The sequence below is a fragment of the Lissotriton helveticus genome, chromosome 2_1 (assembly GCF_964261635.1).
Source record: "Lissotriton helveticus chromosome 2_1, aLisHel1.1, whole genome shotgun sequence".
NCBI lineage: Eukaryota > Metazoa > Chordata > Amphibia > Caudata > Salamandridae > Lissotriton > Lissotriton helveticus.
The window spans coordinates 212,787,225-212,800,348 of NC_136059.1; positions in this window are offsets into that span (position 1 = coordinate 212,787,225).

Here is a 13,124-nt window from a genome sequence, read left to right on the forward strand (position 1 = left end):
CTATATTCCTGTCCGTGAACTCCGCTCCTCCCACTTGAATCTGCTTATCATTCCCTCTGTTAAATGGAAAAAACATGGCAGCCTTAGATTCTTCCTTTTGGCCCCTCAGTTTTGGAACTCCCTTCCCATGGAACTAAGATAAGCAACCTCCTCCACTCAGTTCAGAACTCTTCTTAAAACCCGTCTGTTCTCAATGGCATAAGTGTAAGCTTCTGTTACCATTTCATTGCTCATTCTGCTCACAGCACCATGAAACAGTTTGGTGTAAGTGCGCTTTACAAATGACTTTAACATAACATAACATATTACATAGCACTTTTGCAGTTTATTTTATGTAGTTGAAAAGTTAGAAAAAACAGTACTAATGACAAATACACAATAGGAGTTCGATATTTAAAAAACCTTAGAAATTCACTGAAAAAACCATAGGTTTTAAGGACGTTATAGTTAGAAATTAGCATTTAAAAAACCTTAGAAATTCAGTGAAAAAAACGTAAGTTTCTGAGACGTTATAGTTAGTTGGACATTTGGCTCATATAAAACCAGAGAAATTTGCCTGTTAAAGTTAGTTGAGCTAACTATAACTCGCGCGTCCGCAAGGCACTGCTGATGATGTCACATATTACATCACTCATGACATGGTCAGTGACATCACTCATGACATCACTCATGACATCTCAAATGACATCACTGATGACACCATGCACGTGACAATCTGACACACCTCATCACATAGTAGTATAACCATTGATCACTCACTGTAAAATACAAAGTACCATTTTCGATGCTTGCTTGTTTTAGAATGGTAGTGAGCGGTTCCATGTAAATGTTTTAGAGTGTTGGGGAGAGGACTGAGCCTTGTGGAACACCTCGCGTTAAGGGGGAGGCGTTGGACATCGAGTTTTTGATTTTTATGAGTTGAGAGTGGTTATGTAGAAATGAGAACCATTTTAGGACATTGCAATCTGCTCTGACACGCTTTTGTAGGGTGTCTAAGAGTCGATTGTGATTAAGGCTCCCTGTTTCCAGTTTTTATGGATTTTTACATATACACACAGACAGAAAACAATGTGTCTTCTGTCTGCATTTATGTTTTTTAAGTGAATAAATATAGAACATTGTGCTTCTTTTAAGTGATTCTTCATGCAGTCTTTCATGAATTATAGGCCAGCAGCTGAGCAGATGGACAGCAAGGGAAATTAAAACATAGGATGAACTTTATTTAAATAACAGCATATGTCAACATATGTTTATGGTATAATGCTAGTGTTTACCAGTGGATGTACTGTTATGTAATATAAGGCAGCTTAAATAGCTAAAAAATGACAGATATCATAGTATTAGTGAGCGTCTATCAGTTAAATAAATATGGAAATGTAGAGTTTTACAACTTCATATACACGTAAAATAAAAAAGAAATATGGATAAATACAGACAAAATGGACCAAAAATAAATATGGATTAATCCAGATGGAAATGGCAAAAAAAATGAATACCATAAAACCGGGAGCCCAAAGTGTGATCTACTGGGTCAAAAGCAGCTGTTTTGTCAAGGAGGATAAGTCGTCAGCATCTGTTAGAGGCTAGGGAGTTGTGAATGTCATTGGTAATGCTCAGTATAGCGGTTTCTGTGCTGCATCCCTTCCTGAACCCGGATTGGTGTGAGTCAGGTAGGTTGTTATATTCCAGGTGTCAGTTCAGTTGAGAAAGAACACATTTCTCCAGGATCTTAGCTAGGAAAGGAAGGTTGGTGATGGGCCTAAAGTTTTTGATGGCATTCGGGTCAGCATCTGTTTTTCTTTTTAGAAAGGGGTAACTTGGCCTTGTTTGAGGCAGTCGGGCATCAGTCCGTTGTTTAGGAAGCTGTTGATAATCTTCGTGCACAGTGGGGTTAGGGTAAGGTTGAGGTTCTTGACTAGGGAGGCGGGTAGAGGGTCTGCGTAGTGGTTTGAGGGTTTGGAGTTGGCAATCACATTGGAAATGTACTCTTCGGAGAGAGGTTTGAAGTCCTTTCACCGCTTGGGGGAAGATGGGGGACTAGGGTGAAGGCTTATTTTAGGGGTAGACAGAAGAGGAGTCTCGGCTTCAGGAAGCATGTTGTGAGCTGGGTTTGGGTTAAGTTTAATTAAGGGTAAGGATGTGCAGAGTTGGATTGAGGGTGGAGGTCTCGGCAGAGCTCGATATTGGTGATTTTGTCATTTTAGAATTTGGCCAGGTTGTTACACTGAAGTTTTGAGGAAGGGGGTTAACCTTGGTGGGCTTAGAGGTCTGTTTCTGGATGATGTTGAAAAGTTCTTTGGGGCAGTTTTTGTCTTTGTCTAGTGCACTCCGGAAGAAGGATGCTTTTTCCTTGATTATGTGGTTTTTGTAAGTACTGCATTCTTTCCTGAGCTGGAAGGGGTTGGTTGTGGATGGGTTCCCTCTCCAGAGTCTCTCAGCGGCTCTTACTTTTCTTCTTTCGGAGTTGAGGTCATTTTTGAACCAGGCTCGGGAAAGGGAAGTCTCTGGCTCTTTTCAGTTTCAAGGGGGCTAGTTGGCCAAGAGCAGTTATCATTGTCCTGTTGTACAGTGTAGTGAGCTCAACCGTGTTGAGATTGTCTGTACAGGTTGGGAGAAGTGATGTAATGGTTTCTTCAAGGACAAGGAGGGGGATGCCCTTGAGGTTTCTGCTCCTTTGATGGGTAAATTGTGCTTTGATTGGTGGAGCTGCTGTTTGATTGATGTTGAATATAATGATGTGGTGGTCTGACCAGTCGATTGGGAGCATATTATTGATTGTTTTAGTTTCGCTTTTGGCTATGATTGCATCTAGGGTAGAGCCCTTGTAGTGGGGTTGACCCTTGCAGTGTTGGGTGAGCTCATTTGTGAGAAGGAGTTTATCTAGTGACTGTATAACAGTGCCCTTTTTCTTTATTCAAGGGGAGGTTGAAGTCACCCAGGATGATGTTGTCGGTGTTGGCTAGGGAGCAATGTGTAAGTAGGTCCAATATTTGTTCTCTGAAAGCAGGAGAATTTCCTGGGGGGTGGTAGATGAGATGGCATTTTGTTACTTTGTGGTTTTGACGTGTTATGTTGGTGTTGAGGTATTCAAAAGTGGAGAAGGAGTGGGTTTAGATTTCAACTTTATTGATGTTGTTCTAATGGATGATGGCAATGCCGCCACCGCGTTGGTCTATTCTGTCTTTTTTAATGATGGAGAAGCCAGGGGGGACTAGAAGGTGAGGAGCAGATATGATGTTTCATTGAGCCATGTTTTGGTGAGGAATGTGATGTCAATGTCGTGACTTAGTATGACATCAGCCAGCTCTATTGCATGTTGACTGCGGATCTGCAGTTGATAAGCATGCAGTTTACCTTGCACTGTTGGAATGGAATTGGGAGGAGGGGGGAACTTGGGGAAAAGTTGTACATTGGGAGGGAAGTCTTGTAGACCTAGATTGATTGTTGTCTCTACCTATTTTGGTGATTATCTGTAAGATGGAGGGGGGGTTTGGGTTGTTCTGGGGTCGTAGGTTTTAGCGAGCGTCGTTGCCTCTCTCAGAGACATTTCAAGGTTCTTCTCTGTGTGAGAGATTGGGTGTTGGGCGGGGTGAAGCATCAGCTGGTCATCTGGTGATTAGGTTGTTGAGGTGCCTCACTAATGTTTATGAGGGATGTGAGTATTGAGTGTTGGGAAGGGGAGGAGGGCGCAGTGGTGTTGAGAAGGATTGTGTTTATGGCATGCATGATTGTGTTGATTTTGCTGTGGAGAAGGGATAGGTTTTCAGTTATGGTTATGAGGTGAGTTGGGGTCATAGGCAAGAGGGCGTTGAGTAGTTTTTCTATGCGTATGAGGCGCTCAGTTATTTCAGCCCTTGTCTCTGGGTTAGGGGTAGGGTTGGGGGGCAGACCCAACTGAGGGTATTGGTTGTGACAGGAAGGTTGAGGTTGTTAAGGTTAGGGGGAAGGGTGGAGTTGGGTTTGGGGCTGATTCGGTTGAGGGTATAGGTTGGGACAGGAGGTTTGAGGGTTGGAAGGATTAGGGGAAGTGGAGAGGCATGCGTCTTCCGACAGGCAAAGGTGGGGTTGATTGTGGAGGGTGTTTCTCGAGAGTATTGATGTTGTTTTGTCTGAGGGTTGGGCGTTGGTGTTTGTGTTAATGTGAGTAGGGGGATTGGGGTAGATGTATTGGGAGGGGTGAGGGGGGTGGGACAGGGTGTGTAATCTTGGGGTTGGAGGTGTGGTTGGGGGGATGGGAGTGGGGTAGAGAGTAATTTATTTATTTATTTATTTTTGGCATTTATTAAGCGCGAACAATTGCCCTCAGGCATCTCGGCGCTGTACTGTTTTACCCTCCTATTTGATCAATACAGGTTTTCAGAGGTTGAATAGCCAGGTTTTTACTTTCTTCCTAAAGGACAATAGATTTGGGCTTGATCTTATTGTCTGTGGAAGCGTGTTCCACAATCTTGGGGCGGCAGCTAGGAAACGTCTGTCTCCCCAATTGACCAATCTAGTCCGTGGCACTACCAGGTCATTATGTCCTGCAGATCGTAACATTCGAGTAGGGATGTACGGGACAAGGTGGTCGCACAGGAATTGAGGGGCTTGATGGTGAAGTGCCTTATAGACGATACATAACGTCTTAAATTTAATTCGGTTCCTAACAGGTAACCAGTGGAGACTTCTCAAGGATTCGGATATAGGTTTGAATTTGGGAATATTGAGGAGAAGTCTGGCTGCTGCATTTTGGATTGTTTGCAATTTCTTAATTGTCTTAACTTGGGCATTTGCAAACAAGCCATTGCAGTAGTCCAGTGCTGAATCTGGCATGGGGTGGGGGGCAGGTCTGCAGAGTTTGGTATTTGAGGGCTTGGGGCAGGATTCATGGCCGGTCTTTTCTTGGGTCGGGATCCCGGGGGCGTGTGGTGAAGGGTGGGGCAATTAGGAGGGTTTAGGATGGAGTTTCACAGCTTGGGGAAGGCGAGTTCAAATAGGTGCTGGTTGAAGTTGTTGGCTTGGACCATGACTTTGCCATTTCTGTATAATGTTATGGTGGCATTGATTCTGAAGGGAGAAGACTTAGATAATTAGTCTTTGGCCATGGGGGATGTTGGTGGTTTTGGTAACTTGCATGTGGCTAGACAGGTTAGTTCTCAATTTGGCCTCGTGGGCGGTGTAGAAGATGAGGTCTGTTTTAGTCTTGCCTTTGGAGGAGTTATGGTAGAGGTCAGCTAGGAGTGTTTCAGGGTGTTGCTTGAGTAGTCTGTGTTTAAAGAATTTATTGGTATTAGCTGAGAGGTTGGGTAGGTAGGTGATAGAGAAGGTATGGGGGCTGTGGGGTTTAAGTTTGAAGAGAGGTAGTGGGGTGGGGTTTGATAGGGTGGACTGGTGGGGACTTAGGTTGGTTGACATCTTTCTGATTAAGGGGTAGAGAGGAAGGGGGATACACAGGGGGGTTCTAGGTAGACAGGTACCTGCGGGGATGAGGGCCCCAGAGGGGTTGGGCATTGGACAGACCTAGAGCATTTTTGGGTCCAGGTCTGAACTCGATTGGGGGGTTGAAAGTGTAGGATTGGGGTCACATAGATCATACCAGGATGGCTGTTCCATAAAGAGCTTTGGAGGAGGTTGGGTTTCAGTATAGTTTTGGTGAGGAAAAGTAGCCTAGTCTTTTAGTCAGCTTCTCTCGGTGAAGGTGGTCGCCTATGCTTGGTTGCAGGGAGGGCTAGGTTCACCTGGGGGAGGGGCAACAAGGTTGGCGTTGGAGATGGGGCAGTAAGTAGGAGGGGGTAGAGTGGTTAGAAGTCTGCGGGAGAACAGTTCAAGATAGCCGCCATAGCAGGGAGTTGCTCTCGGTCGTCTTACAATTACAGGTGATCTGTGGGGAAAAAGCAGTGAGAGAGTAGTGTGGTGGTGAGCCTCAGCAAGGCCTACCAGTACAAGGGATTCGCCCTTCTCTGCATAGAGTACTCAGACCAATAGGAAGAAGTTGGCACAGAAACTGGAATTGAAAATACAGAGTTTATTAAACCTCATGAGGTGGAACTACATTCACACAACACCCTTCAAAAATATATGAAGTAGCACACTGAATGGAAGGAGCTTGGTCCTTTTATACCCACACAGGGGCTCAAATGAAGGCGGTACAAGTACAAAATGCTGGATTTAGGTACATATAAGGTCATACAGAAAATGCAAAGTCAACAAGTGGGAGGAGCCAACAGTTGCTAATTCTGGTGAACACATCCTGACAGTTACAGACTTACAGCAGCTGCATGGACAGCTGCAAGCTCAACTGAGCATGTGCGAAGGTGGAAGATGCTAAATATAGTTCGTCTCTAGGCAGATTTCAAGAGCAGTTAACAGAAAGGTAGGACAGAGCACATGGTAGCCACAAAATGGCTTACAGAAATACAAAATGGATTCCACAAAATGGACAAGATAGTCTCTAAATTCAGAATGGCTTCTGCTAATGCCAACCTAATCGCTGCCAAATTACAACAGTAGGAGGAGGGGAAAGTGAAAGAGGACTAGTGTTGGGGGTTGCTGCAAGTGGGATAGTTGAAATCGAAGTTTGTGAGTTTGGTAGTCATAGATCGTTCAATTAATGGAAGAGGCAGAGGTATCAAGTCCGGTCGCCCTATGTGTTAGCGAGATAGGTTTTTTAGGAAAAACGTTGGGGTAGACTGTACCATGTTGGGCGCTTCACTGTCAGTTTGGAAGAGGTTTGTGCCGGTGGGGGGCGGAGCCGTGTGGAGATTGAGTATGGAGTAAGTTTTCTCAGTGATCCCAATGTGAATGTCAGGTGATATGTGTGGGACCGATCAGGTGTGCCAAATGCGGGGAACATTCTTGGGAAAGGGAAGATAGCACCTGGATGCAGTCTGCGGTGCCTCAAATGCGGGGAAAAGTCAGGAGGAGTAGAGGTCGGGGAAGGTCGTTGGACCTCTGGAAAGTCGCAACTCTTCATGAGGTAGCACAATTACCACTGCTGCAGGCGGGCAAGGGCACACCTTTACCTTGTTAGGTTGGGTCGACAGCATGGGGATTGGAGTGAGCAGGCCCCTTCATAAGGCGATATCCCAGCTCATATGGCCAGGGCTCACTATGAACCCTCTAGAGCAAGTTGCAGCGGGCGAGTCGCAGGTCCCCTCTCCTTTGTCCTGTGGTGAGATGTTGACTCAGGACCACAGCAGAGGGACGGGGATTTGGGTGGCTCCCTCTGTGCTGGGTCGTCCACGAGAGGGTGTCTGCCTTGGCGAGAGAGCGGTAGACCCAGGTTGTGGAGTTCCTGCAGACCGGTGAGCCTCTGATTGGTAAATCCGATGATCAGGCCACAGCGCCCAACAGGATGCAGGGGGGGCGTCTGTGAGGTGGTGTGGTTTGCAGTGGGTCAGCAGGAGTCATCACAATGAGGCGGAAGCAATGCCCCGCAATACCTCGGGTCCGAATAATGCCGGTTGAGGAGGGCGTCTCCGGTAGTACGCCTTATGGTCTGGGGTCTTTGACGTGGCAGGGGGCCATCGTCAAGGTAATCCGGAGCAGGAGCTAGGAGTCTGTATGCTCCACTGTGTGGGTCCGGAAACTCCAGAACACAGGTACAGAGATAATCCTTAAGTTGAATTAACTATATATTTGTTTGTTGGGCTCGATGGGCAGGGTTTACCCGGGATTTATGCTGATGGCGATCCCTTCCCCCGGAGCATTCGGAAAGAGCTCCTCCTCCGTCGGCCATCTGGGAGGAAAAAATCACGTCATGCTGTTTTTTCATTTCGCTTATCAAAAACACCAATTGAAAAACATACAGAAAGGTCAGGTGAAGTGATTTCAGGGTTACTATGATGTCATCTTAGCTTTACAATGCAATTCAATAAAATAATTTTAAAAATCTAAACAATGTGCAGAAAGAACCATATAAGTGAAGCAACATCACATTCTAACCAATCAAAAACAATAGAATTAAGTTTAATATAACTGTGTTGTCTGTCCTGTTACAGACACCAATGTGGGATGCAGATGAACTTTAATATCTATCAACACATTTGCTGTTAAACATGAATTTCTTTAAGCGGTGCTGGACAATCTTTGCTCAGTGGAGCATGACTGCCACCCTCACGTTAAGTCGTTTTCTTGGTGCATGTTGAACACATGATGTTATAATTTGCCCACTGGAATTGCATTGAAATGATGGTGAATAGACACATGAGCACGGATACATCTAGAACAGTGTTTTACACTGTTAGCTCACTCAAGCTAGATTTTTGCAGGTTTTAATGTTGCTGCTTTAACATTCATTTTGCAACCGTTTGTTAATTTGGAACGGCTCATATTGTAAAAACTATACATTTACCACATTGTTGAATCATGAAAAACTTTACTGGTACTACTTCTGATGCTCAGTTTAAGTATGTCTTTTATGTTTATTATACTGCACACAAATGAACACTTGTTTCTTTAAACGAAAGAAAGGAAGCACTAGTCCTTGCCCATGAGAAAGGAGTTACGCAACTACGAAACGCATCGGGATTTTGTGTTGCAAATAAACACGTTTTTTATAGAGGCCACGGCACCGGTGTTTTTTTCTTATTTGAGTTTTCCCTGGACATTTGTGGATTATTTGAGGGTTGGCTACCTTGCCGCGTTGCCCACCGTGGAAAAAGCTTGGCCGGTAGCTGAATTTCAGTGTGGTTATACACAGTTCCCTGGCGCATACTGGAGGTACCTGGTGGGCTAGTTGGCCCAAGGGACCCTGAGTATTCAAGGGGAATTAATTCCCCTACTTAAAATGCACATGGTGGTGCCTTTGCAGAGTGCTGCAGGGAGGGGGCGTGGCCACCAGCATGATGCCCATTAATATAAATGGGATAACCCAATCAGTCCCAGGACCTGGGTATCGTACAATATCAAACAACAATGGTCTGAGGGACTCAAGTTTATCACATTAAATCCACATATTTTCAATCAGGAAAGCAACAGAACCCAACTGAATCAAATATAAGGGTAATTTATTTTCCACTTATATGCATTATAATCATTCTTTTACGTATACAACAAGGTCATGTCAGTTGCCCCAAGGGGAGCGTGCAAAAAAGAGAAAGAAGACTTAGATCGGATTTAGTGATAAGAAAAAGAAGGGGGAAATTTGTAAGAAGTGTGACATAAAATCAATCCAGCAATTCAACAGAAAGGATCAATAATCATCCTAGCAGAACGACCTGACCTAACCGCAATTCAACCATATATTTTTTAACAATTTATCAAAACCTAAAATTAGGAGATCAATTTGCACAAGAAACGGGGATTAAATAGGTCCAGGTCGGGGGATTATTATGCGTCGACGTTTCGACTCGACTTAAGGCCAATGGTGGATTAAGCCTGGGCCGGGCGAGTCTTCATCAGGACTACAGCGGGCAACCTTATATCATGTGGAATGACCCTGTAGAACAAAGGAAAAACTCAGTTTGGGATGTTGCTATTACGTATACTGGTGGAAACAAGGCGTGTAAGGGCTGCATTGCTTACCCTGACGTTGTGAAATTCACTCTGTTGAATTTTCTTGATATATACACATATATATTGAAGCTCAATTAATGAAAACATCCACCTAAAAAGAATATGATATATTCTATTAGGTTTCTACTAAACGAAAAATAAATGAAATTAAATTAAAAAATGCAGCTAATCAATAATGGGATTGTTATACCTGCATGGTTGTAAATCCACAGAGTTATCCAAATTGGAATTATCATTTACTCTTAGAACTCCTTTTCTTGAATTTTGCGGCACTGTAAATAAACCAAATAGGCGGTCGAGTGATTAGACCAAACTACATATGCGGTAGACATAACTATGAACATGAATGGAATAGCGGTAACCCTTTTCAGGGAATTCTTACCCTGCTTAGGCACCGAAGGCTGTGTCTAAATGTATCAAAAACCGGATCATATGGTGGTATAGAAATCTTCTCACGTTATTCAATAAGGATGGCTAATCAAAAATAAACAGGAAGGAGAGTCAGTGCCACACATCTAACTGGCCGAATAATTCAGGTTGCAGAACATTAGGGGTTCGAAAATTACCTGTTTACATGTATAACAACAATCCCAACGCGTCTCCCAGCTCGCAACGAAGTTCGTGGGCTGGCGTCTTCGTGCCACGTTCGGTCAATGGCATGTATAGACACAAACGATGTCTACCGGCAGAAAACCGCCGCCATCTTGGAGTGGTGTCCAGGGGTAATGTGCACCGATGGCCTTTGAATAGTGCCAATTGTAATTACACATATCGCTAAGAGGAATTCGACGTGCCTACCAAATATACACGTAGTCTAAGGACTTCGTGCCCCGTTTGTGCTGAATACGAACCCTGTCAACCGATTGTGAAAAGGAAATGACAACCGCCGCCATCTTGGAATGGTGTCTGGCGGTAGTGACCAGCTATGAATGACAGTTCCCAGGTTACCCAGAGTAGCGGAATCGAAGTAATTAGTTGAATAAACGTATTCATTCTGAATACTAGTAGATGATATTATGAGATTCCTACAAATTAAAAATACTGCAATTATCACAGTGCTGCCACCTTACTGAATTGGTGCCACTGTACCGCGTCATCAAGGGATGCATGCCCATAGGAGCTATAATAGATCCTAATGGTGTATTGATTGCTGCAATTTGAGGCCCATAGGAGCTATGATAAATCATAATGATGTGTTGATTACTGCAATTTGATCTACTCACAACATAATAATAACAAAAGTATATATTTACATGTGGACAAATATTTACAAAAAATTACCAAAAATTACACAAATATTTACACATGAATTCGACATGCTAACAAGGTATCTGTACAAGGTCCTTCCCCAATTATCAACTTGCCAATTGGAGCATATTCAATTTTAACAGAATTATATACATGAAATTGTCATGAAATTGTCAATATGAACAAGATTAAACAGACAACAAAGACACCTGTCTATTGATTTCTTCCATTTCGTTTAGGCCAGATTTTACAGTGTCCAGAAGATAAATCCATTTACACTCTCTCTTATTAAGGATATCTCCTAAATTTCCGCCCCTAGGATTGATTCTGACTTTTTCAATAATCCACCATTGGAAACTGTTAGCATCATGATTGAATCTAGTGAAATGATCAAATAGGGGTGCACCTTGTGTTTTGCAGCGTATTCTGCTCATATGTTGGAGAATGCGGCATTTAGCTCTTTGGATGGTTTGACTCAAACCATCCAAAGAGCTAAATGCCGCATTCTCCAACGGAAATTTAGGAGATATCCTTAATAAGAGAGAGTGTAAATGGATTTATCTTCTGGACACTGTAAAATCTGGCCTAAACGAAATGGAAGAAATCAATAGACAGGTGTCTTTGTTGTCTGTTTAATCTTGTTCATATTGACAATTTCATGACAATTTCATGTATATAATTCTGTTAAAATTGAATATGCTCCAATTGCCAAGTTGATAATTGGGGAAGGACCTTGTACAGATACCTTGTTAGCATGTCGAATTCATGTGTAAATATTTGTGTAATTTTTGGTAATTTTTTGTAAATATTTGTCCACATGTAAATATATACTTTTGTTATTATTATGTTATGAGTAGATCAAATTGCAGTAATCAACACATCATTATGATTTATCATAGCTCCTATGGGCCTCAAATTGCAGCAATCAATACACCATTAGGATCTATTATAGCTCCTATGGGCATGCATCCCTTGATGACGCGGTACAGTGGCACCAATTCAGTAAGGTGGCAGCACTGTGATAATTGCAGTATTTTTAATTTGTAGGAATCTCATAATATCATCTACTAGTATTCAGAATGAATACGTTTATTCGACTAATTACTTCGATTCCGCTACTCTGGGTAACCTGGGAACTGTCATTCATAGCTGGTCACTACCGCCAGACACCATTCCAAGATGGCGGCGGTTGTCATTTCCTTTTCACAATCGGTTGACAGGGTTCGTATTCAGCACAAACGGGGCACGAAGTCCTTAGACTACGTGTATATTTGGTAGGCACGTCGAATTCCTCTTAGCGATATGTGTAATTACAATTGGCACTATTCAAAGGCCATCGGTGCACATTACCCCTGGACACCACTCCAAGATGGCGGCGGTTTTCTGCCGGTAGACATCGTTTGTGTCTATACATGCCATTGACCGAACGTGGCACGAAGACGCCAGCCCACGAACTTCGTTGCGAGCTGGGAGACGCGTTGGGATTGTTGTTATACATGTAAACAGGTAATTTTCGAACCCCTAATGTTCTGCAACCTGAATTATTCGGCCAGTTAGATGTGTGGCACTGACTCTCCTTCCTGTTTATTTTTGATTAGCCATCCTTATTGAATAACGTGAGAAGATTTCTATACCACCATATGATCCGGTTTTTGATACATTTAGACACAGCCTTCGGTGCCTAAGCAGGGTAAGAATTCCCTGAAAAGGGTTACCGCTATTCCATTCATGTTCATAGTTATGTCTACCGCATATGTAGTTTGGTCTAATCACTCGACCGCCTATTTGGTTTATTTACAGTGCCGCAAAATTCAAGAAAAGGAGTTCTAAGAGTAAATGATAATTCCAATTTGGATAACTCTGTGGATTTACAACCATGCAGGTATAACAATCCCATTATTGATTAGCTGCATTTTTTAATTTCATTTCATTTATTTTTCGTTTAGTAGAAACCTAATAGAATATATCATATTCTTTTTAGGTCGATGTTTTCATTAATTGAGCTTCAATATATATGTGTATATATCAAGAAAATTCAACAGAGTGAATTTCACAACGTCAGGGTAAGCAATGCAGCCCTTACACGCCTTGTTTCCACCCGTATACGTAATAGCAACATCCCAAACTGAGTTTTTCCTTTGTTCTACAGGGTCATTCCACATGATATAAGGTTGCCCGCTGTAGTCCTGATGAAGACTCGCCCGGCCCAGGCTTAATCCACCATTGGCCTTAAGTCGAGTCGAAACGTCGACGCATAATAATCCCCCGACCTGGACCTATTTAATCCCCGTTTCTTGTGCAAATTGATCTCCTAATTTTAGGTTTTGATAAATTGTTAAAAAATATATGGTTGAATTGCGGTTAGGTCAGGTCGTTCTGCT